This window comes from Rhinatrema bivittatum, chromosome 6 (genome assembly GCF_901001135.1).
Source record: "Rhinatrema bivittatum chromosome 6, aRhiBiv1.1, whole genome shotgun sequence".
In the NCBI taxonomy this organism is placed as follows: Eukaryota; Metazoa; Chordata; class Amphibia; order Gymnophiona; family Rhinatrematidae; genus Rhinatrema; species Rhinatrema bivittatum.
Genome location: NC_042620.1, coordinates 282,458,757 through 282,482,629, shown reverse-complemented (window position 1 = coordinate 282,482,629; position 23,873 = coordinate 282,458,757). Strand labels below are relative to the sequence as shown.

Here is a 23,873-nt window from a genome sequence, read left to right as displayed (position 1 = left end):
TAAGCAAGGCTCTGCCGTACCAGTTCTCACCAGAACCCCATGCAGGCATCACACTGGCGCGTGTTGGACAGATGCAGAGTGCAAACAGCTGGAAAAGTTCTCAGGAATGGAGACATTTTGAAAATAGAGGCAAGGTCATGAAAAGATGTAAAAGCAGAAGATATATCTAGATATCCTGAAGTTCTTAAAATAGAAAAGTTCATACAGCCCACTAAACAGAAGTGAATTTCATTGGTTCGCTGATCTGTTGGGCACAAAATTGCCTTTTCTGTTTCCCTACCTAATCAGGCTTTTTGTGACTCAGTTTATGCTGTTGGGATTTCCATGTACTGTGGATTGAATTGTTTGGGATCTTTTACTGTAACGGCAGTTGAGTCTCGGGTATTGACCCTGATTAGTGAGGGATTAAAAAAAAAAAACCAAAAACCAGAGATGCTGTATGACAGCAGCAGCAAAGGCCACGCTGAAAGGAACAGCTTCACGCGACAGTGCTAGCTAAACTCAAAATTTCTTAATGCACAAGCTAATTTCTTTTAAACAACCAGCTAACAACCACCTAATGCCCACTCCCAATAACACTAAGATGAATCCTCCTCCCCTATCTGCATATTCAACACTAAGCTACTTCTTCAAATCATTCATCGAAATCAACAACCCTATGTTACTCAATTAGTGTTTGATAGTTAAATAAGCGTTGATCCTCTTTCAGTTCAAACTATATCGCTGACCACACCTCCCGAAGAACCTCTCACCCCAACTGACTGTCCCACGCTATGTTATTCTGTATTATACAGCTAATCTAGCTTACTATTCGCTACTCAACAAATGTAATACAGTTCAATCAAACTTGATCCATACTGGGTCAGACCAAGGGTCCATCAAGCCCAGCATCCTGTTTCCAAAAGTGGCCAATTCAGGCCACAAGAACTTGGCAAGTACCCAAAAACTAAGTCTATTCCATGTTACCATTGCTAATGGCAGTGGCTATTCTATAAGTGAACTTAACAGCAGGTAATGGACTTCTCCTCCAAGAACTTATCCAATCCTTTTTTAAACACAGCTATACTAACTGCACTAACCACATCCTCTGGCAACAAAGTCCAGAGTTTAATTGTGCGTTGAGTGAAAAAGAACTTTCTCCAATTCGTTTTAAATGTGCCACATGCTAACTTCATGGAGTGCCCCTTAGTCTTTCTATTATCCAAAACAGTAAATAACCGATTCACATCTACCCGTTCTAGACCTCTCATGATTTTAAACACCTCTATCATATCCCCCCTCAGTCGTCTCTTCTCCAAGCTGAAAAGTCCGTCCTAACCTCTTTAGTCTTTCCTCATAGGGGAGCTGTTCCATTCCCCTTATCATTTTGGTAGCCCTTCTCTGTACCTTCTCCATCGCAACTATATCTTTTTTGAGATTCGGCGATCAGAATTGTACACAGTATTCAAGGTGTAGTCTCACCATGGAGTGATACAGAGGCATTATGACATTTTCCATTTTATTCACCATTCCCTTTCTAATAATTCCCAACATTCTGTTTGCTTTTTTGACTGCCGCAGCTCACTGAACCGATGATTTCAATGTGTTATCCACTATGACACCTAGATCTCTTTCTTGGGTGGTAGCACCTAATATGGAACCTAACATTGTGTAACTATAGCATGGGTTATTTTTCCCTATATGCATCACCTTGCACTTATCCACATTAAATTTCATCTGCCATTTTGATGCCCAATTTTCCAGCCTCACAAGGTCTTCCTGCAATTTATCACAATCTGCTTGTGATTTAACTACTCTGAACAATTTTGAATCATCTGCAAATTTGATTACCTCACTGGTCGTATTCCTTTCCAGATCCTTTACAACTATATTGAAAAGCAGGGGTCCCAGTGCAGATCCCTTTGATGATAAATGTCTTTCATGTAAAAGTCAGTTAATTGTTATTCCCCTGGCTGGCATGAGGAAGAGCACTAAGAGGAGTGGGTTTTTTGCCTCCTCTTATTAATTACCTGTCACTTTGGCTGAAGCAGATTATAACTATGACAGCTGATGTTTTCTTTGCTTCAGGTCAGATTAGAAGCAGAGCATCTGCTGCTTTGGGCCTCCCCGGCCCACGCTTTGGCTGTGCTGAGTCACACTGTACACAGTTTAACAATCCACGTCCCCGAGGATGGGCTCTGAACCCTGCACGGTAAACTCACATTCCAGGCACCAGCGGCTCAGGCACGAGATGAAGAGGGTGAAGCAGGTTTGTTGGCATCTTTCCATTTTGTCTGGATTTTGTTTCTGTACAGCCCAGTTAATGTCTGATATAAAAAAGGTTCTTATTTTACCATTTGATAATACAGAGATAACTCCATGTCACCTAGAGAAGGCCGATCCAATCCTGGTTTTACCCAGCGAGCGCACACATGGAAAAGCAGCTTTGCCTTGCTTGTGGAAATCAGAATTAAGTCTCTCTGTATGCAATGACGCAAAACCAGGTGACACAACTATATGCTAAGGAAGGACCAAAAAAAAAAAAGCCTATTGAGCACATCAAGAAATATGAAAGCAGAGTGGTCCATACACGTAGGGCAAAAAAAGGAAGACAATAAGATAGTAATTCCAAGGGATAAAAACAAATAAATAGTAAGTAAATAAAAATAATGAATATATGATAAATAACTTAAAATGTCAATAACAAAAAATCATACTAAATACAAATAAATATGTAAAAGCTAAATAATAATTAGGTTAGCACATCAATTTACAATTAAAATGTATTCGATAACTAGGAAAGCACAAAGATATTTATTGTGAACAGAATCAGCGACTCGACAAAGCCATGTTTCGACTGAAAAGTCTGCACCAGGGGTAGAGTAAAACTATTTCTTCTGTAGGGCCTTATGTGTATACAAACAAATGGAGAGAAGGCGAAGGGCAGTCTGCTTGACCTACGATAAAGTGCCCTGAGGGCCTCCAAAAATCACACACTTTCAAGACATTCCCCAAGCCAGTGGTGACAAAAAGTGCGCTTCATTCCACGTACCTGCCACTTTCCCTCGGTCTTCAACACGGCAGGTTTACAAGCACTACTTGTACTGCGGCAGTCGAAACACGGCCACGTCGGCTCACCGATTCTGTTCATAAGGATCTCTGTGCTTTTCTGGTTGTTGAATAAATTGTTTTTATTGTAAATTGATGTGCCAGCTTGATTACTGTATACCTTTACATATTTATTTGTATTTAATATATCATTGACTTTTTAATCATTTACTATACGTTTATTATTATTTTTATCTCTACTAGCACCTTGGAATTGCTAGCATTGTATTGTTTTGGGGTTTTTTGGCCTATATGTGTGGACCACTACAATTTTCATACAGCTCTGGGCTAACCAATGGATATTGTTGAAAGGCACAGTCAAACAGTTTCCATTTATACCGAGAATTATTTACATTATATTATTGCACAGTAGACAATAGACTGCACACTCCACTGCCCTGGCAGATCACTCAGATCAGCAAGACCATTATGGGACACAAGTTGGTCTCAGGCCTTGTACCCAGGAGATGGGTGCTCAGACCATAAAACAGCCCTTTCACAAGTGGCACCCAACTAGCAGCCTCAGCAGAGGGAACAAGCACTAAAAGAGAAAACCTGTTGATTGGTCGAGTTAAACATGCCAGGATGTAAGCTTGTAAAACATACACAGCAGAGCTATAACTTCAGCATACTGCCACCCTAGCTGTTCCTCTTCTGTACTACACGTGTGCTCTGTCCTTGTCCTGCAGTGGGGCAGTCGGGGTGTGTGTGTGTGTCTGTGAGTGAAGCTTGTCTTGCTGCTGTCTGTACTATGTGTGTTCTGTGATGAGGTAGTGTATGTGTGTCAGTGTGCGTCTGTTCTGTGATAAGGCAATATAGATAGATAGATAGATATACACATATGTGCACGCGCATGTGGGAAGCTTTCACTGACACTGTCTGTGCTGTCCCCATGGTCTGCGGTGAGGCAATGCACACATACAGGTGCGCTGTGTTTGCCCTGCAGCGGGGCAGTGTGCGTTTGTGTGGGAAGCTTGCACGGCTGCACCCATTGCCTGTGCTGAGGCAGTGTGCGTATGTGTGCGCCCACAGTGCACCTGTTTTCTGTGAGGAGGCAGTGAGAGAGTGCAGGAAACTTATATTGCCTTTTTCTGTGCTGTACCTGTTCTCTGCGGTGGAATGGTGTATGTGTGTGTGTCTGTGTGTGTGCATGCACACCACCCAATTTCTGTCGTGGGGCAGTGTGTGCATGTCGGAGACTTGCATTGCTTCTTTCTGTGCTGTACCTGTTCTCTGTGGTAGGGTCGCGTGTGTGTGTGCACGCATGCAGGGGGCTGAGCTTGAAAACAATAAAATGTATTAAGACAGATGGCAACAATTCTAGACAGCAAAACGGACTGCAGAAATTGCAAACAATGCGTTTCCTTGTGCAATTTCTGGTGGGTGTATTTCACAAAAAGGGATATTCTCTCTCCTAGGGCTGCAATATGGAACTTAATCTTTAAAGTGTTTCTCTGTCTTGCTACAAGTTCCTTCATATGAGAATCAGTCCGCAAACAAGCAGTAGGCGAGACCTTTTTATTGGACTAACAATGCATTTGTGACAAACCTTTAAACACTACACGCCCTTCATCAAAGGAAAGCTCTCAAAAGCCAGTCACATATGCACCAAGTTAGTTCAATAACAGGTCTCCCCTACAACTTGTCTGTTGACTTTCATTCCTAGCTGACTACGTGGATGAACCAAGCAGCCACACCACTTCTTCCTGCTGGGTCTGCGGCAGATGAGCTGTGACCAAGGAGGGGCAGGGAGACAGCTTACAATGCTGCTGCTGCAGCAATACCAGTTACTGTCCTGTATAACTAAGCCTTGTGGTTGTCCATCCATCACACTGCCATAGCAAGCAGCATACGTGCCCCACACCTCTAGGGTCGCCAGTTGGTGGCACAGATGATTTACTGCAGCATCAGCCAAAGACATCTCCGGGGAAGCACGGGCATGGTGGAAGATCATCCACATGCTCCCCAGCAGCACTTCTCCTCCTCTCCTTTCCCTCTGGAAGTTTTAGGGACCCAGAGGCTTAGGGGTGTCAAGAGGACCTCAACATGGCAATGTTAGACGACGTGCAGCAGGGTTACAGCAAGGGCTGTGGGAGAGTGTGAGCTGCTGAGGACCACTGTCCAACCCCCGAAGCTGCCAAGGTGCATGTTAAATCTGCCACTGTTCATGTGCCTTTGATCTAGTGCGAAATAAAACTTCAGGACGCTGCCGGGTGACGGACCTATGATTTTACTATAATGATGGCAGCAGACTTAACATCTAACTAGGGCCCAGAACAGAACCCCAAGGAGTGGGCTCAGCCGGTGTCAGGCACCCTGAAAACACTGCCTCAGCTCTACCACAAGATTCATTTGTGGCACTGGGCCCCCAAGCATCTGACCTGCTTACTGCCCCATCCCAGCTCCTACAGCCTGAGCAACTTTCAAACTGAACTGGCTGAAGTTTGACTCACTCTGTCCAGCTGGAGGTCTGCACAGGGAGCCGCCATGCACTTTCCCAGTTCTCCCTGCTGCGTGAAAATCACCCTCGGTATCCTCATGAGAGGATCAGGGGCAGTGTGAGCATCCTGAACGAGTTCCTCCTTATTCCCTCTCCTTCTCCCAAGATGGAAGGATCCGCATTCTTCCTGGCTTCATGAAGGCAGGGGTTTTATTATGATTAATGCTAGCAGGAATCTGTGCAGTTCCTGACAGGACGATTCACCTTCCTCCCTACATTTTCCTAGCCCTCGAAGCAACTGGCTTCTGTTTCTTTACAAAGTTTCTTCTGGAAGGCCAATGTGTACCGAGCCAAAGAACTCGGATCCGTTTTTTGATTGGGTGACTAGAGAATTAGATTAGCAGCAGGTATGGGAAGTGATATATTTGGATTTCAGCAAAATTCTGATACAGTTCCACATAGGAGGCATATAAACTGATCAGCCTAGGGCTGAGTCCCAAAGCAGGTTGGCTGGTTTAGAAACTGAGTGACTGAAATTCACTTTGGGTGAATTAGTGCAGTGCCCTGGGATCGGCCCTGGGGCTGGTTCTCTTCAATATCTTTGTGAGAGGTAATGTGGAGGGCTTAAGAAGCACAAATGTGCCATTTTACAGATGGCATTAAGAATCGTGAACCCCTTGCTGCTGTGGTGAGTTTGGCTCAGCCTACAGGGAAGGCCCTGTAGGTCCTCACTGACAGAGGGCAGACCTAGACCAGGAAGAGCCGGATCTGGAGCTTCATCTATGCCAACCCCTTTTCCCCCTGAGATGGACCATTGCGTTCTGGGGTCCAGCAGGTCTTAAGCGAGAGACTCTAAGGAGGAGGACTGTGCGCAGGTCCAGTATCAGTGGCAGATGGTGAACTATAGAGATCAATGTCCAGGCAAGGGTCAGTGGCGGGCAGCAGGCGAGAATGATCAGTATCTGGGCAAAGATCAGAGGCAGGCTGTAGGTAAGAATAATCAAGGCTAGGGTCAAATATAGAAGTCAGTCCGAGGGTAGGTGAAGGCAAGGAGAGGGACTGACATGGAGGGGGCAAAAAGGAAGGCAAGGTTGGATGAAACAAGGCTGGAGAGATGAAGTAGGCTCAGGAACAAGATCAAGAACAGGAACGTAGGACTAGGAACACAGGAGAAGCAGCAACTCACACTACAAGATGAAAGCGACCCATTGCTGAGGCATCTGGTGGTAGTCTGGAGTTGCCTTATATACCCAGAATGGGTGACATCAAAGGGCGCCGAGCCTTGGTTTCCCACCTCTGTTACTAAAGACACACCACGTGTGCACGCCTAGAGAGCAGCAATGGGGGGGTGAATACGGTGGCTCGTGAGCAGGCCCTGCGAGCCATGAAACATAACAGGGAACAAACAGAATGAAAAGTGATCAAAAAAACTCAAGGAGTGGTTAAGCGGTTGGCCATTCAAAAAAGTGCAAAATCATGTATTTGGGTTGCAGATATTCAAGGGAGCAGTACATGATAGATATAATATACTGATGTGCACCAAGCAAGAAAGAAGTCTTGGGGTGATCTCAAGGTAGTAAAACAGCATAAGACAGTGGCCAGATCAACGCTAGTGTGCATAGGGAGAAATATAACCAGTAGAAACAGGAGGTGGTAACAATGCCTCCCGCTTCTGAAAACCTCTTCTGAAAAAACCAAATCTATCTCCAGACAACCCAGCCAATTTCCGCCCTATAGCAAACCTTCCGTTCATCTCCAAAATCTTGGAAAGAATAGTAAATAAACAACTCTCAGAATTCTTGGACTACAACAAAATCCTCTCTCCGTCACAGTTCGGCTTCCGCAAATCCCAAAATACAGAATCCCTCCTAATTTCTTTAACAGACTCCATCCTTCTGAATCTCGACAAAAAACAACCATGTCTTCTAATTCTCCTCGACCTATCAGCGGCATTTGACACAGTGACACATACTCATAGATCACAGTGACACATACTCATAGATCGACTATCGGACATCGGCATCAAAGGTACCGCCCTCAGCTGGTTCAGATCGTTCCTTCAAAACAGATTCTATAAGGTTAAAATCAACAATAAAGAGTCACACCCCATCAGCTCTACCATGGGAGTCCCACAAGGATCCTCATTATCTCCAACTCTTTTCAACATATACTTGCTCCCGCTTTGCCAGCTCCTTTCCAAACTAAATCTAACTCATTACTTATACGCAGATGATGTCCAAATTCTCATACCGATTACCGACTCGCTAGATAAAGCACTGGATTTCTGGAACACCTGCCTTCAATCCATAAACAACCTTCTTACAAGCCTCAATTTGATTCTGAATACTAACAAGACAGAGCTTCTCCTCGTCACCTAAGAGGGAAATGATCTAGAGACCAACACACACCCCTCACTTCAACCAGTTTTCTCCCCACAAGTCAGAAACCTAGGAGTCATCAGGGATAACAATCTGAACCTCAAAAGTTTCATCAATAACACCACAAAGGATTGCTTTTTTAAACTTCGTCTTAAAACGATTGAGACCCCTCCTCCACTTCCAGGACTACCGCACAGTTCTCCAGGCAATCATTTTTTCAAAAATCGATTACTACAATTCACTTCTCCTCGGCCTCCCTTCCAACACCATCAAACCTTTACAGATGCTGCAGAACGCAACGGCAAGAATTCTGACCAAGACCAACAGAAGAGACCATATTACTCCCATCCTGCGGAATCTCCACTGGCTCCCAATCAAATTCAGAATTTTATACAAAACTCTAATGATCATTCACAAAGCCATTCACAACATCACACCACTGGAACTCAAGATCCCACTTCGGCCACGAATACCCTCTACACCGGTGAGATCAGCGTATAGAGACACCCTCCATGCCCCCCTCATCAAAACATCAGTAAGAAAGAGAGCGCTTTCCACATCTGGACCAACTCAATGGAACTCTCCCCCGCCAGATCTCCGGCTCGAAAGATGCACGATTACATTTTAAAAAAAGACTCAAAACCTGGCTGTTCACCCAAGCCTTCTCTTGCTCAGACGAACAGTAGAGTCTTTTTATACCTCAGAGTCAGTTATGCTGCTCGCCACTAGAACAACATCTCTAGCTTTCTGTTCTTTATACAGACTATCTCTTCCAGTTATCCCCATGTTAAACCATGTTACTTGATCCAAGTTTGCTCATCCTTGTTTTAATGTAATGCATTCTTTTGCACAGGTTTTTGTTATAATGTAAACCGAAGTGATTTGTAACTTGTTACAAGAATATCGGTATATAAGAGCCCTAAATAAATAATAATAAATAGAAGGCGGAGAGATTTCACCTATAATATTGTGTCTGTTTCTGGAGGCTGTCCCTCCAAAAGGATATATCAGGTTAGAGGTGGTCCAAAGGTTACCAAAACGATGTAAGGTCTACCCAAAAGGTCGCACAAGATGAGACTTAGAACCTAACTGGTCGATTTTAAAGGTTCTACACGCGCCAAAGCCGAGAGATATGCATGTGACTCGGCCTGGCGCACGCCGCACAGATTTTAAAACCAGCAAGGGTACACGCATCTCTCCTGGTACGCGCATAAAAAATTTTCTCACCAAAAAGGGGAGGGGCATGGGCAGACCAGGTCTGTAGCATGAATCCAGCGCGCAAGTATTTATGCGCACAAGCACACTCCGGGGTCCCCTACCACGTAACTTTACCTCTGCTATGGACGACGTGTAAGTCATGTAACAAAACAAAATACGCTAGTTAGTGGGGTTTTAAGGGTCGTGGGTAATAGGGTGAAAGGGAAGCAAGTTAGCTAATGGGTTTAGGAAGTCCTCTGCTTTAGTGGGGTGAACTGGGAGCAAAGTGAGAAAAAGGCCTATTGCGTCACCGCGCATACCTATTACAATTCCCCCCACTTACGCGCTTGAGATGGCATTCGTGCGCACATCAATATAAAATCGTGCACACATGCACACGCGGATAGCCGATTTTATAACATGCACACATATACGTGCATACGTTATAAAATCGGTGCGTCCATGTGGGCACAAATCATACATTTTACTTCTATATATGTATGCCCTAGAGGAGAAAAGAGACAAGGAGATAAACCATAAGAGAGACATTCAGTTACCTCAAAGGTATATATCATGCACAAGAAGCAAAGTTTTTTCTGAGGAAAGAGTGCTCTAGAATAAGAAGTCACAGTATGAGAATCCATGGAGGGAAACGCAGGAGTTACAAAAGCAATTATTTTTTCAGAGTAGATGCATGCAGTGGCAACTTTGTGGAGGTATTAAAGTAAAAAATGGTAACAGAATCAAGAAAGCCCAGGAGAAGCACAGAGGATCCCTAGGGGCAATAAAGTGAAGGGAAAGCCAGAGATCAGCTGGGGGTGTATGGCACCACATCAGGAACGACACTGAGCGGACTCGATGGGCCTTGTGATCTTTATCTGCCGTCGTGTTCTATGCTTCTATATTAAACAAAAACCATCGAGCTACCTTTATTAATTTACCAACCTGGCAAGATGAAGGGTTCCTGCCTCACAATCTCAGAATTAAAGTCAAAAAGTTATTTACATTTTAAATTGATATATCTTGTCTACCCCACGCTTGGAGAGACTCTCAGCAGAAAATGATGCCACAGTCCAGCAACGGTACAGTCCAGGTGCTATTTTGATGTCACTGCGCTGTAGTAATATAATGTTTTGGAGAAACACAGAATAACGACAGCAGACGAGGTCTCTAAGACCCATGGAGTCTGTCCAGTTTATTTCCTGCTGCTAGTAGGGTTGGACTGGTGGAGTGACCCAGGTTTGATTCCTGGTTGATGAACTAAGGGAACTTGCCAAAGCAGGAGGAAAGTACCCATAGTCTGGGATAGGTTCCTGGAGCAGAGAATGCAAGAAGCATCATTTTACAAAGGCAGCTGAAAAATGTTACTGCAAAAACAAAGAAACATCAGGCAATAGCCTTTTCTTGAGCAGCAGATGTTTCTGATCAGATATCTTACAGTCTTAAATAATGCAGAGTTCAACTAATCAAAATCTGGCAAGCATGAAGATCTCAGAGCTCTATAAAGTTACGATATGAATGGCTCAGTGGCAGAGGAATCCTCAGATCAGCAAGGCTAGAGATGCTACAGATGTAACGTTCAAAGCCTCCAGTGGGGATGGAGTCCAGAAGGAGCTCTGGTACGTGGCTCCCAGCTGAGGGCTGTCACTGCAATGAGTGGACGTAAGTACAAGAGGAGGAGGTATAGAGGAAAAATCCCCCAGGTAGTTACAAATCAAGTTTCATGGTACCAGATCCCTAGCCTGGTTCTGAATGAACTGGAAGCGCAAAGAGGCTGGGCAAAAAAAAAAAAGGGATCTTGCTCAGCAGTGGCTCACAGTACAGGCTCTGAGGACATTGCAATGTGGAAGCACTGAGAGGAGAGGATCACCTTCCTGATGGCTGAAGAGAAAATCAGTAAGTACTACTTTGGAAAATTTTAGAACGTAAAAGTTTGGGGGAGAATTAACTATTAGGTTATATTCTTTAGTGTGTTTGTGTGTCTGTATTAAATAGCAAGTCAGAAGCAGGCAAATGCCAAGAGTTTGTGTGTTTGTATTTCCCTCCCTCCGACCCCTCTCCCCACCCACCCCTAGCTCATCCTTTGATTAATAGGCCAGAGACACTTTCAATTAAAAAAATAAATTATATATTAATCGGCCTTTTAACTTAAACTCAGGATTGCCCCAGGCCTTATCAAGAATTTAATCATCCCCTTTTAGGTTACTACCATACAAATAGTGAATACATTAATACATTTAAAGGACTCTAATTGTACACATTCCTACTCCCATAACAATCTAAATTTAACTAGGAATTGAACAACATTAAGATGAAGGCAGCAGCCCAGCAGCAAGAGGGGGGCCTTCCAGTCTTTTGCATAGAGTTTCACATGATTTTTTACCCACCAGTGAGAGGTTGTATGTGTGTACCTGGTGGAGAACAAGTCCAATCTGGAGGCTAGAGTGACAGACCTGGAGGCGCTGAGGCAGACAGAGAGGTATATAGATGAGACCTTCAGGGACATAGTAGCCAAGTCCACCAAGTTCGCACTAGATAGGTATGTTACCAGGCGATCCTCACACCCACCAGCCACCCAGCTATGTCCATTCCTAATAATCAAATCACTAGACCAGGGCTGCCAGACTAGAGTGGCAGCTCTGGTGCTGCCTTGGAGGAGGAAGGTCTCCTGGGCAGAGAGCATCAAACTGGTGCAAGCAGGAAATGATCCTGTAGCAAGGTCCTGCTCTCCAGGTTCTCTCGCACAGAGAATGTATCTACCAGGGCTACTGCCCAGGAGGGAAGGGTTAGGTCAGCTGCCATATTTGGTGATTCGATTATTAGGAATGTAGATAGCTGGGTGGCTGGTGGGCATGAGGATCGCCTGGTAACCGCCTACCTGGTGCGAAGGTGGCGGACCTCACGCGTCACCTAGATAGGATTTTAGACGGTGCTGGGGAGAATCCAGCTGTCGTGGTATATGTGGCACCAACAACGTAGGAAAATGTGGGAGGGAGGTTCTGGAAGCCAAATTTATAGGGACCCTCATCCTCACTTTAAGCAACAGGGGATGGGGCCCTAGGCACTCTGCCTTCGTTCAGCGGTGCAGGCACCAGCAAAACTGGATGGGGGGGGGCGGGGGCTACAGGCCTCGGTGTCTCTGCTGGCCTGGGTGGATCTTCCTCCTCCAAGGACCACAGTATCAGTTGGGGGAGGCTGCGGAACCCTGACAAGTCGGTAATGACCGATGAGCACACTGAGCTTCTCCAGCAGTGGTTCTAGGATGGATAGTACTGGCCATAGGGCCGATGCCCTGCATTGCCCGTTCCACCGCCAGCTGGACTCACCGCTCCAGCTCTTCCTTGAATGTTGCTGATGCCAACACCAACTAAGAGGAAGGAAGGGTGGCCAGATCCTCTTTAGACCCACAAGACGGATTGGTGGCTGGCATCAGGACCAGTGGAGACCATCACGGACCCCTGGCACTGATGCAGGACTGGCAACCAGTGCAAAGCTTGTAGGGTGGGCATAAAATGATCATTACGGCGAATATTTGAAATACTTTTCATGCATTAGACAACAAGTCGGGAGATGGTCAGGATGAGAAGAGAGCAAATGCGCTAAAAAGGCATCATGACACCGAGCCCTATGCTCCTGTAACTGATGCACTGTCAGGAACCTGCATAGTGTGGAAGCCAGACGGCACAGCATGCAATTCTGCCAAAAGAGGCACTCAGGAGAGGTGGAGTTGTGAGGGGAAAGAAAGAGCAAATGCATGGATGCTACTGGGTGAGGTAGTGATGGGGATGGATGCTGTGAGGTAGGAGAGGGTGAGAGACAGAAGATTATGCTGCTAGGCAGGGTGTTGGGGGGGGGGGGGGGGGGGAAGAGGGGTACACTACTGGGGGATGCAGGTGAGAGAGCGGGAGGAGCACTGTGCTGCTATCAATCTCAGGGGGAGGGGTCGTGTGTAAATGTAGGGCCTGTGTATGTCAAAATTTTAAATCCAGCCCTGTTTGAAACCCATTCAAGAGCTGTGATAAAATCGTTTGACATGGGGCTGGTCTTGTATCTCTATGTTACAAAACGAGTACAATATTAGGCTTGTTTTTCACAGTGGGTTTTCAGGGTCTTACTCTGCATAGAAACACACACACACACCCTTTAAAAGAAACACATCTGTTTTACATCTTGAACAAGTAAGGAGAGCTCAAAGGCTCTTAACTCCATCAAACAGCCTGCCTGACAGCCTTAAAACAAACTTGGCAGCCCACTGACTGACCTGTTGCCAGATAGACTCCCAGCTCCAGAAGGGCCGGCCACTTCCTCCCACAACAGGAACGTGTCCACCCCTCCTCCCCTCCAAATCCACCACCACCATCCAAACAAGGACAAATTGAGCTAATGAGTACCTGACAGCCAACACCCACACTCACTCTCTGTAAAAAGCAAGCTTTTTTTACTCTTTTCCATGCAATGCTTCAGTCCTGAATCTAACAAAGCATAGGCAAGAACCTCTTGAGCTGCTAACACAGGACATCTAATTGGACGGCATACATTACCTCTGCCAGTAGAGTACAGCTCTCTCTCTTGCCCTGGCATCACTCATGCTGACAGAGACAAAATGGTTGACCTCTTTAATGTGGAAGCACAATGATCCAGATTACGAAGGTGTTTATTCCCTTGACTGCAGCTTCTGATCATCAATTATTTCACGCTTTTCCAACTAGAAAGCTCAAAGCGTGTTACAGCAGGTCAACCCTGACATTCTTAATACTTCACGTAAATACATGGATTAATGCTCCCAAGTAATGAGCAAGAAAGCTCAGGTGCTACATCTGGTCCTATAACAGCAAATTAAGACCTCAGGACTGCGTTCGTAGGATAATGAGCAGTCTCAGGGGGCTAGAGAGATATTCCCTCAGGTATACTGTAATATAGCGCCCTTCCATTCTGAGCTCTGCCACCAGTACAGCAGCTGCTCCTACTCTAGAATACCAGTCAGCTGACCAGATGTCCTAGGCAATAAAGGCCTGTGCATGTACCAGCTGCCAGAATAGCCACGAGATACCCTAAAGAACTGCGGTGGCTGTTAACCCTTCCATTTGTCATCAGCACGTACCAGAACACATTAGAAAAGGGGGGTACAGACAAACTAGCCTTGGCCTAGCGTCTCCATCTAGAAATGGGGGTCACATGGCAGCTCTGCTACTATACGTTTTGGAAGGAAAGGAGTTCTGAACTCCTTTGTCCTGGGATAGCTCAATGTAAGACCCTATTGAATAAAAGTTACTTCACTATATATCCCATAACACAACTTACAAATGTGTATCTGTTTGTCCTATACTATTTAGGTGTTTTATATACCGTTGTTCCAAGACAAAGATCACATCGGTCACTATTACGGATACGATTCCTCTTTGGAGCGTTTCTACATTTCTAATCTTAAGAAGCTGTGTGTATGATAGACCAGGGAGAAGGAGCAGCAGTCAGTTTTTGGTAGCTTTCGGTTATCTTTAAAAAACAAGTCATTTCCTCATAGAACGTGCATGGTACTTGATCCCTATGGTCTTATTTTTTTTTAAAAAAGACATTTGGCTAGTGGTTTTGCATGCATACTACTTATCCTTTTCCTCCAGCAGGCCACTGGGCTTGATGGACCCAGCATGGCTTCTCAGGAGACAGAGGGCTTCTGTCTCTCTGATGTGGAAGATTTGTGTGAATATCTTTAGCCAGGTAGTCCATTCGGCTGGATATTACAAGTGCGAGCAACAAGAAAGTTTCAAACAAGCCAGGCTTCTGTGTGTGGGTGGGGGGAACTTGGCAGATAAGCTTGGGGTGGAGTTCAGTACTTAGGAATCACTGAAATAAGGTCCATTGATAGGAAAAACGACAGCTAGCATTAAGATGTTGGGAGCAAATAGCACTGAACTCTGTAAAGCTTCTGTCTAATTAGCAAGCCTGGCACAGGAGGAACCAAATCATGGGAACAAAAATGCCACACAGCCTCCATTTATACGTTTTTCTGCTTGGCCTAGGAGATATTGCTTCTTGTCAAAGCGATGCATGAAGAGGACTCTAGGAAACAAAGAAGAGCGACCGTCTCAGGAGGCACAACTGACATGCACCTACAGACCATGTAACAGAAAATTACACACAAATAAGTATTTCAAACCCAAGATAAAGCATTTGGATTTCTAACATTTAAGAAAAAGGGTTCTTGAAGTATTAAGGTGGTACTTATTTTTCTATGGTTTTATGCTGCATGGTAATGCTAAATGTTACAACCCCGCCCAAATTCTAGAAGCATTCTCTTCCCAGTACTCTTCAGCCCATTTACAGAAATGGCAGAACTTTCAAAATGGGACCCTATGGGTCGAGTCTCTTGCTTAAAAGAAAACTATCTTGTGTCCTACACAGTATTTCAGCGGTTCATACATAAAGCACTACCATTCCCTCGTAGTCATTAAATATTTTATAATGTGAGCACTAGATTGGGGCCAAGATGGCATCAGCACAGACAGATGGATTTGCAGAAGGTCCTGTGTTAGTGCCTCTTTTTTTTGCTTCAGGAATATCTCCTTATGTGCCTGAATGAGGAAATGTAAAGGGAAAGTGAAGAGCTATCTCCCTTAGCCTCTGACACTGGATCCAGAGATGCAGGCTCTGATGGACTCCTCCGTTGCCCATCCCAGCATCGGAGATATCTGTTGGTGAGTCTAAGGAGGAAGCAGCCTGCGCAGTTTGAAATTTCACTCAACCCCCAACGTAAGGGAGACACCATCAGCTGCAGGAGCAGCGTATGGCTGTGCAGGATGCAAGAAAAGCATCCAAAATTCTGCAAAACATCCCATTATTCATGGGAATCAAAAGCAGGAAGTTCTATAGTCCCTGCTTTGAGGTCAACAGCAGCAACTGAGTTTAACAATCCTCTGTCAGCGCAGAATGAACAGCCTGGATAATAGATGAAGGTGAAGAGCATGATCAAGCCAGTTTTGATGGTTCTTATCCCCACGGAACCCTTGCTGGTTTCTAGCTTGGTGAAGCTGTCCATGGTAGAATCAACATGGACTGCTCTAACCAAACTCATCCACAACTTAATCACAAGTGATCTATCAGACTACCCGTCAGAAGATATCTCCCCGGTTTTACAAGAATTATACTGACTGACAATTACCCTTACAGTGCAATTCAAATTGGTGCTCTTGATTTTTAAGACCCTCCATAATATGGGGCCAAGAGAGTCTGCAACTTTATATTACAACGCATACTCCGAGATCCTCAAACGATATGCTGTTATAGTTCCCGTCACTTCGGAAAATAAAACTGGACAGAGTGCATAAAAAAGCAGTCTCATATAAAAAGGTCCATCTATGTGGAACTCCCTTCCTGCAGAACTTTGCCTAATAAAATGATCTTTTGATGTTTAGGTGTACGGTCAAACCAAGGATTTTCTGGAAGGCCTTCTCAGAACTAGATCAGAGTAGATATATCCACCCCCCACCCCCAGCTTTCAGCCAAACTAATTACCTCACTGCTCTTGTTGCTGTGCTTTGTTTGCTCTGGAAATTCAGTTCAGATGAGGGATCCTTATTGTCTATTTTAGGCAATTATAATTATTGTATTTTAAAGTAATCCCTGTGTTTATGTATACTATCTCATTTTGTGCTTATTTATAAGGCATGCAGCAAGACGGGGAAAAAAATAATGAATAACTAGTAGAATTCTGTATCCATGGCTCTATGGACACTGGGGCTTTAACATCTAAATTAGAGCTGCACACGCATAGACAGGAGTGCCTTGCAGGATCTTAGTAAGAGAGCTGGGGAGTTGGAACAGGCTCAGGGAAATCTCAGACAACACAAAGCTTATATATGCTTGAGAGGCCTGTAAACAATGCAAGAGTCTGCACTTCCCTATGGTGCCTTTAGAAACCCTAATTAACTTAAAGGTACTTCACAGAGGTTCTCAAGCAATGCCCCGCCTACCATCCTGGAAAGATGTGGGGGGGAGGTGGGGGGAACAGAAGGACCTGGGTCTCTCCTGTGACAGCCTGGATCTCGCTGCAATTCTGGAGAGGTCCTCAGAGGGAGAGTCAGATGCTCTGTCTTCAGGCAAGACAGGGAAATGATCTTTTGTGTACCTTTTCATTTTAAAACGTACTTTATTTCTAGGGCAAAAGATCTGGGTTTATCCTGACCTATGTAAACCTATGCAACACAGGTTTCTTTCTCCGAGCTGGTAAGCTCCTCAGGCTGTAGGCGTGGAGATTTTTGTTCAACTTCCCTGCAAATGTCTTGCAGTGCATGAAATATAACGTGTTCTTTTTAATCTTTCCAACTGCAGTTTTTCCTGAATTCAAAGAAACCTTCTGCTACCAGAGGTAGGAGTGTTGACTTGAGTGGTAATTAGTCGACATATTGTTAACAATGGCTGTGTAGTAAGTCCCTTACATAAGCAGAAGGAGTAGGCATTATAGCCCTATAAACTTTTTTCAAATGCCTGTTGTACCCCCATCTCTGAGGTTTTCTATTCTTGGTGCCCCTCTGTATTTGGACTAAATAGAAAATGTACACGATTGTTTCCACATTAAAGATGTTTGATAAATTGTGTAAATGTTCATCCTAGTTCTGTATAGAGATCTCTCAAAATATTTTGTTTGTGAATTTAAAATTTAAAAAAAAAAAAAAAAAAAAAGTTGCAGATGATGGCTAAATTTAATCTATAGCAAGATGCATGGTTAGAACCCCTGGCTCTCAGCCTCCGGTTGCCACTTTCTCATGACTGAAGAGTTTGGGGAACACAGAAAATGAACATTTTGTTTTCTACCACGTCCCTGCTATTTCACTGCAGAGATATTACAGAGACTCTCAACCTTGCTACCTGATGATTCTACTCTGGAGCTGACCTACTGGCCCCAGATAAGGCTTGAATGAATCTAATTAGGTAAGGGGTGTCCAGAGTCCATGATAATAATAGCTGGGGAATTTTGCCACCTCACCCATATTAATACTACTTAATGTAAGACTTTGTGTTGTGTCAATGACCATCTTATAGGAGTTCATGCTATCATGTGTAAAGTAAGCCAATTGTCTTCCTATTAGAGAAAGCAGCCCAATACTGACTACCACTCTTGTATATCTATCATTAGATACCTGGAAAGCTTGCAGAAGAGATTACCTGCCAGGAAATGCTGCTATACTGAGGGTTCAGCACCAGTTAATAAAGCAGCCTCTTCCAACACCTAACTGGTCAGCTCTGACGTACATTTGCATACCTTTGGAAACTTGCTGTATGCAAATCTACCTCATGTATATTCACTACAGATATCCGCCTGGAACAAGTTGTCTGGCATAAAATACATAAAGCCAGCCTGCTTAAGCGTGCCACCAGGACTGGGCTGGGAAAGGCTGGAACAGAGCATTTCAACATTACTTAAGTATAATTTTGGTCAAATCATTCACGGCGTAATATAAAATGACAGGATTCTTTTTCATTTGTATTTAAACCTCAATTCAGTCAGAAATCCTTACTGGGCATCTATTTTTAAAAGATTGGCAGGTCAGTAAGAACAGTGGCTGCTAGAGAGAAGAGAACACAAGGTCCTTTTCAGTTTTATGCCCAGCGAACATACATGTCGAGAAACAGCAAAAGCATTTCACAAGGGCCGAGTGTTGCTTTCAGCAAGATATTCCGCATTATCAGTACAAATAAGTCTGTCATTAACTTCATCCTAAATGAAAGGCTTCAGCAGCAGAGAGGGGCTCAATGGCCTCCTCTGTTACAGCCTCTGTCAAGAGACCCTCTCTGAAGCAGCAGATTTATTCCTGAATAGCCATTGTGTCAGAGGACGCTACTTCCCCTCCAGACGGGAGGGGGGGGGGGGTTGACCAGAAGAGGAAGAGCTGGCGAAATTTGCATTGGATGCCAATTTTTTTTTTCCCAATTTCAGCATCAAAGAAAAACACAGCTGCCCAATTCATAAGACTGAAAGGAGCTGCAGTCTTCATGACAACTGAATAGAAGCTACAATTTAAAACAAAAAAAAACAATGCACGAATATATTTATTACCAGGAAGAGCATCCCTGCACCTCAGGAATCATTTCTTCCTGCAGTCATAATCCTCTCTTTGCAACATCACAATAAAGCTGTCACAAGTCAACAGTTCTCACCAGGGGAACATCACTGCAAGCTCAGCTTAATCCCAGGAGGGAAGACTAGGTTTACATGCAAAAGGGAAAATGCAAGAAGATATCAACTCTGCATCCTGTGATATCCAAACAGAATGCAGTTACACTTCATTTTGAGAGAATTTGCTATTACTTTTAAAATAAAAAAAAGGAGCTAGCTTGGTGACATGCAGAGGACTAGACAGAACAGATGTGTAATCCTTTGTACTATGCAGGCACTGGCCTTGACACAGAAATTGAGTGTACAAAACTGAGGTCAAGAAAGCACAGATTGCCTGGCTACAAACTTTAGATGCGATAAATACTCAATACATCTTTATCACAGCCAAAGCATATGCAGCAGGCTAAGAATCAGAGAAGCTCAGGTACAAATCCCACCACCACTGCTTGGTGACCTCGGGCAAATCATGTCACCTTCCATTACCTCAGATTAGGATTACGCATCTCTTTTATTCCTTTTCATTTCGCTTTTTTGGCCTTGCAGTTTGCTCCCACTCCTTTTGGGTCTCTAGCTCAGTGGAAACTGGTTTACAGCACCCTGAGCCTTCATTCGCAGCCACCCAGGTATTTTTCCGCTATTCTTATATGCCCCACCCAACTTGGCCCAACTATCACAGTGATGGTCATTGGCCAGGGGCCACAGGCCATAGCTCATTCTGGACCCTGGCTAATGTGGAACCTAAATCTGACCATGAAACTTGCATTGACCTACTGAAGAAAAGGTGTCGGCTAAATCCAAATATCACATTTATTCTTACTGACTGACTAAAATACATGTTCCAGGCAGGGATGACTCGCGTTCCCCTCCCAGTCTGGCTGAACCACTTTGGTTGGCGTGAAAGGCACTTGATACTTGTCCACCCTGAAATTCACTGGCCCCCTCTATTACCCACCCATACAAAAATGTTTAGATCCGCTGCCGATTCCACAGTGAGGAAACAAATCAGGTTCTCTCAAGAACTCAAGGGTTAAGCAAAATGCTACCTCTCGAGGGACAGCCTGAGGAAAGCAAGCCACCAGGGTCTAACAATGAAACATCAGGAGGTGCGAGAGGGGTTCAGACTAGCACATGAAACTTTATTGAGAAACTGTGCAAGACTCTACGGCTGTACCAGGAGCCCTGAACTTCAGCTCAACACTAAGGACGTATGCAACGACATTCTACTGCAAGGACGGACCCACAATTTAAAATAAACAGCCCGTCTGTACCAAGAGTAAAGATATTATCTGCATTTCTGCCTGTCAAAATAACATTCATGTAGTTATTACTTTTGTGTGACTCCCCTAAGTCATAAATTTCTCTTTGGAGGTTGCTTTATCACATATTCAATAAAGCAGGACTGTATCAATGCCCAACCATCATGGAACTCCACTGACCTGCTCTCTCTTTCAGAGCTCAGGTCACAAATTGCCCTCCTTGCTAATCCACTTCTATTCATCTCCCTTCCCGTTCCCTACTCCCTTCTAACTCCCATCTTCTTTGTGGCAGTACATGCCCTAGCCAAAGTTGACACTAGATCATTCTTTACATCTGCACCTGTACATTAGAATAGGATGAAGGAACTAGTTGTTTCTGACTGTTTTTAATACATGAGGGCTTCTTTCTAGTATTTAATTAGAAATCACAGCTCAATTTTATAAAATTGAGAATAATATGTACTTGTTTTGGGTTGGGGTTTTTTTTTTTTAAAACATAGTATTATCATGGTTGGGTTTCTATATTTATTTTTAATAACTTTTTAATTTTAATGCATTTGACATGATTACAGGATGCGATTACAATGGGGTTTCTGTATAGGGGGTGAAGTTCTGTGCACAAAACAGAAGCAGGACCTAGGAGTGATCATATCTGACAATCTTAAGGTATCTAAACAGGTAGATAAGGCGATAATAAAAGCAAGAAGGATACTTTGGTGCATAAGAAAAGGAATAGCCAGTAGTGAAAAAAGTAGCAATATTGCCCCGTACAGGTCTCTGGTGAGACCTCACTTGGAATACTGTATTCAGTTCTGGAAACTGCAACTTCAAATGGACATAAACCAGTTTGAGTCGGTCCAGAGAAAGGATACTACAATAATCAGTGGTGTTTGTTCTAAAGCATATGGGGATAGACTTAAAGATCTAAACAAGCATTCCCTGGAGGAAAGGCGGGATAGGGGAGATATGACAGACATTTAAATACTTCCAAGGAATAAATGAACAGGAGATTGTCCTCCTTCAAACAGAAAAAGTTCTGGAATGAGGGGTCATGGGATAGGCTCAGGAGTAACCTACGGACATTTTTTTTTTTTTACCCAAAAGGGTGATGGATGCATGGAACACTTTCCCTATGGAGGTGGTGGAGGTAAGGATAGCATCTAAATTCAAGAAAGCATGGGACAGCACAGGAGATCTTGGAGGGAGGGAGGAAGGGACTATAAAGCTGAGCAGGAGATGTAGATGAGCAGTAGAGTCTTTATCTGCCATCATGTTCTATACTTCTGTGTTTGTTTGTTTTTATCTGTTATATGTATGTATAGTTTATGTTGGCATGTTCCTTTTCTTCTGTTTTATCATGATGGTTATATTGTAATTTTATGCTTGTTTTCATATATTGTTGACCTGAACTAATCTTGGAAAAGGCAGTCTAAAATATAAATAAATGACCTACCAATATTTATACACCTCACCAATTGCCTCCATTTCTTCAAATCCTATCCCATGACAATGACATCTTCTCGCTTGCCTAGGAATGCTAACTTTCAAGTGAACCAATATGTTGTATATACAGTAACTGCAAAACAGTGAGCTATGATTGTACATTCTATGGCATCTTTCTTACATACTTTGTACTTTGCATCACAGTGCAACATAGACCAATAGTGGAATTTTAGGAGTAAATTTTCAGAGGCTTAGCCAGGGAGCACATGAGTAAAACTGTAGGTTATGCAGTTAGAATGGTTGAAGTATGTGCTGCAGAGAAAGCAAAGTTGCTTATCTGTAACAAGTGTTTCTCCAAGGACAGCAAAATGTTAGTTCTCACACATGAGTGACATCGGATGGAGCCCTGATCCGGAAATTTGGTCTCAAAGATCCTAGAACTTTCAAACATACACTACTGAGCATGTGCAGCTGTAGTCATCACCCTGCCCCCTAGGCAGAGTCCCTCAGTCCATGATACATGAGAAACCATGAGTAATACATGGGGAAGCAGGTTGGGTTTCGTGAGGACTAACATCCTGCTTACCTCAGAGAACACCTGTTACAGGTAAGCAACTCTGCTTTCTACGAGGGCAAGCAGAATGTTAGTTGTGTTCAGTTCTGGTCACCACAACTCAAGAAAGATTTAGCAGAATTAGAAAAAGGTCCAGAGAAGGGAGACTAAGATGTTAAGGGGGATGGAATGATTCCCCTATGAAAAAAAGGCTAAAGAGGTTATTACTCTTCAGCTTGGAGAAGAGGCGACAAAGGGGAGATATAATAGAGGTCTATAAAATGAGTGGAACGGAACGAGTAAATGTTAATCAGTTATTTACTCTTTCGAAAAGTACAAAGACCAGGGGACACACAATGAAATTACTGGGTAATACATTTAAAACTAATAAGAGAAAATATTTTTTTACTCAATACATAATTAAGCTCTGAAATTCATTGCCAGAGGATGCGGTGAAAGCTATTAGTATAGTTGCATTTTTTTAAAAAAAGTTTGGACAAATTCTTGGAGGAAAAGTCTATTAACAATTATTAAAGGAGAGTTGCAGAAATCCACTGCTTATTCTTAGGATAAACCCTTGGGATCCTGCCAGGTACTTCTGACCTGGCTTAGCCACTGCTGGAAAAAGGATACTGGGCTTGATGGACCCAGCATGGCAAGCCTTATGTTCTTATGGTAGTTCTCACACATAGGTGATTCCCAAGCTATAGGCTGTCAAAGCAGGACAAACGGGAAGCCATACCATGCTGAAAGCACCACCTCTCTCCCTTTTGCCTATGAGGCAGCCGACCCACAAAGGGGTCTAGGTGGGAAAAGGGTTCTACAAAGAAAGAAAACATAGAAACAACTGAGACACAAAACCCCCGTGCATAGTATGGGTGCCTAACACAGAGGAGTGATGTGAGTGCTAGCAAGAAACATACTCCGCATCATGGAAAACATTTCAAGCTGGATTTCAGATCAGGAAATCCTGACGACAGTAGGTCTAGAACCTCCTAGATACAGGAAAAAAAAAAAAGTCTAGAGATGTAAACAAGAGAAGTACTCTTGGATGAAGACGGCATAATTTCCTTTGTTACAAGACAACTGAAAAACCAACTGAGACCAGAGAGCTCCCCAGAAAGAAACTGTGGTCCACTGGCATCCAAAGGACAGCAGTAGGTCTGTGTTTGGCTGATAGGCACAATGAGCAAAAACACCCAAGCAACACTTGGAAGAATATTCAGCAACAGCAGCAGGGTCTGTGACAGACCCTATGAGCCAAAGCACCAGACATAGCTGATCATGCAGGACAGCATCAAGAATTTCAGGAAATGAAAGAAAATCTCTGAATGGGATCACTAGACCAAACCCACAAGCAGGGAGACGTTAGGCCTAAAGCTCACCCACAATGCATCCTGTCAAGGGC

At 43.8% G+C, this 23,873-nt stretch overlaps 1 protein-coding gene across 2 annotated transcripts in view; it reads right to left on the bottom strand.

The window, feature by feature from the left end:
* OPHN1 (oligophrenin 1) overlaps nt 1–23,873 on the bottom strand; it is a 235,543-nt gene that overhangs the window by 186,308 nt on the left and 25,362 nt on the right. The window lies entirely within an intron of this gene.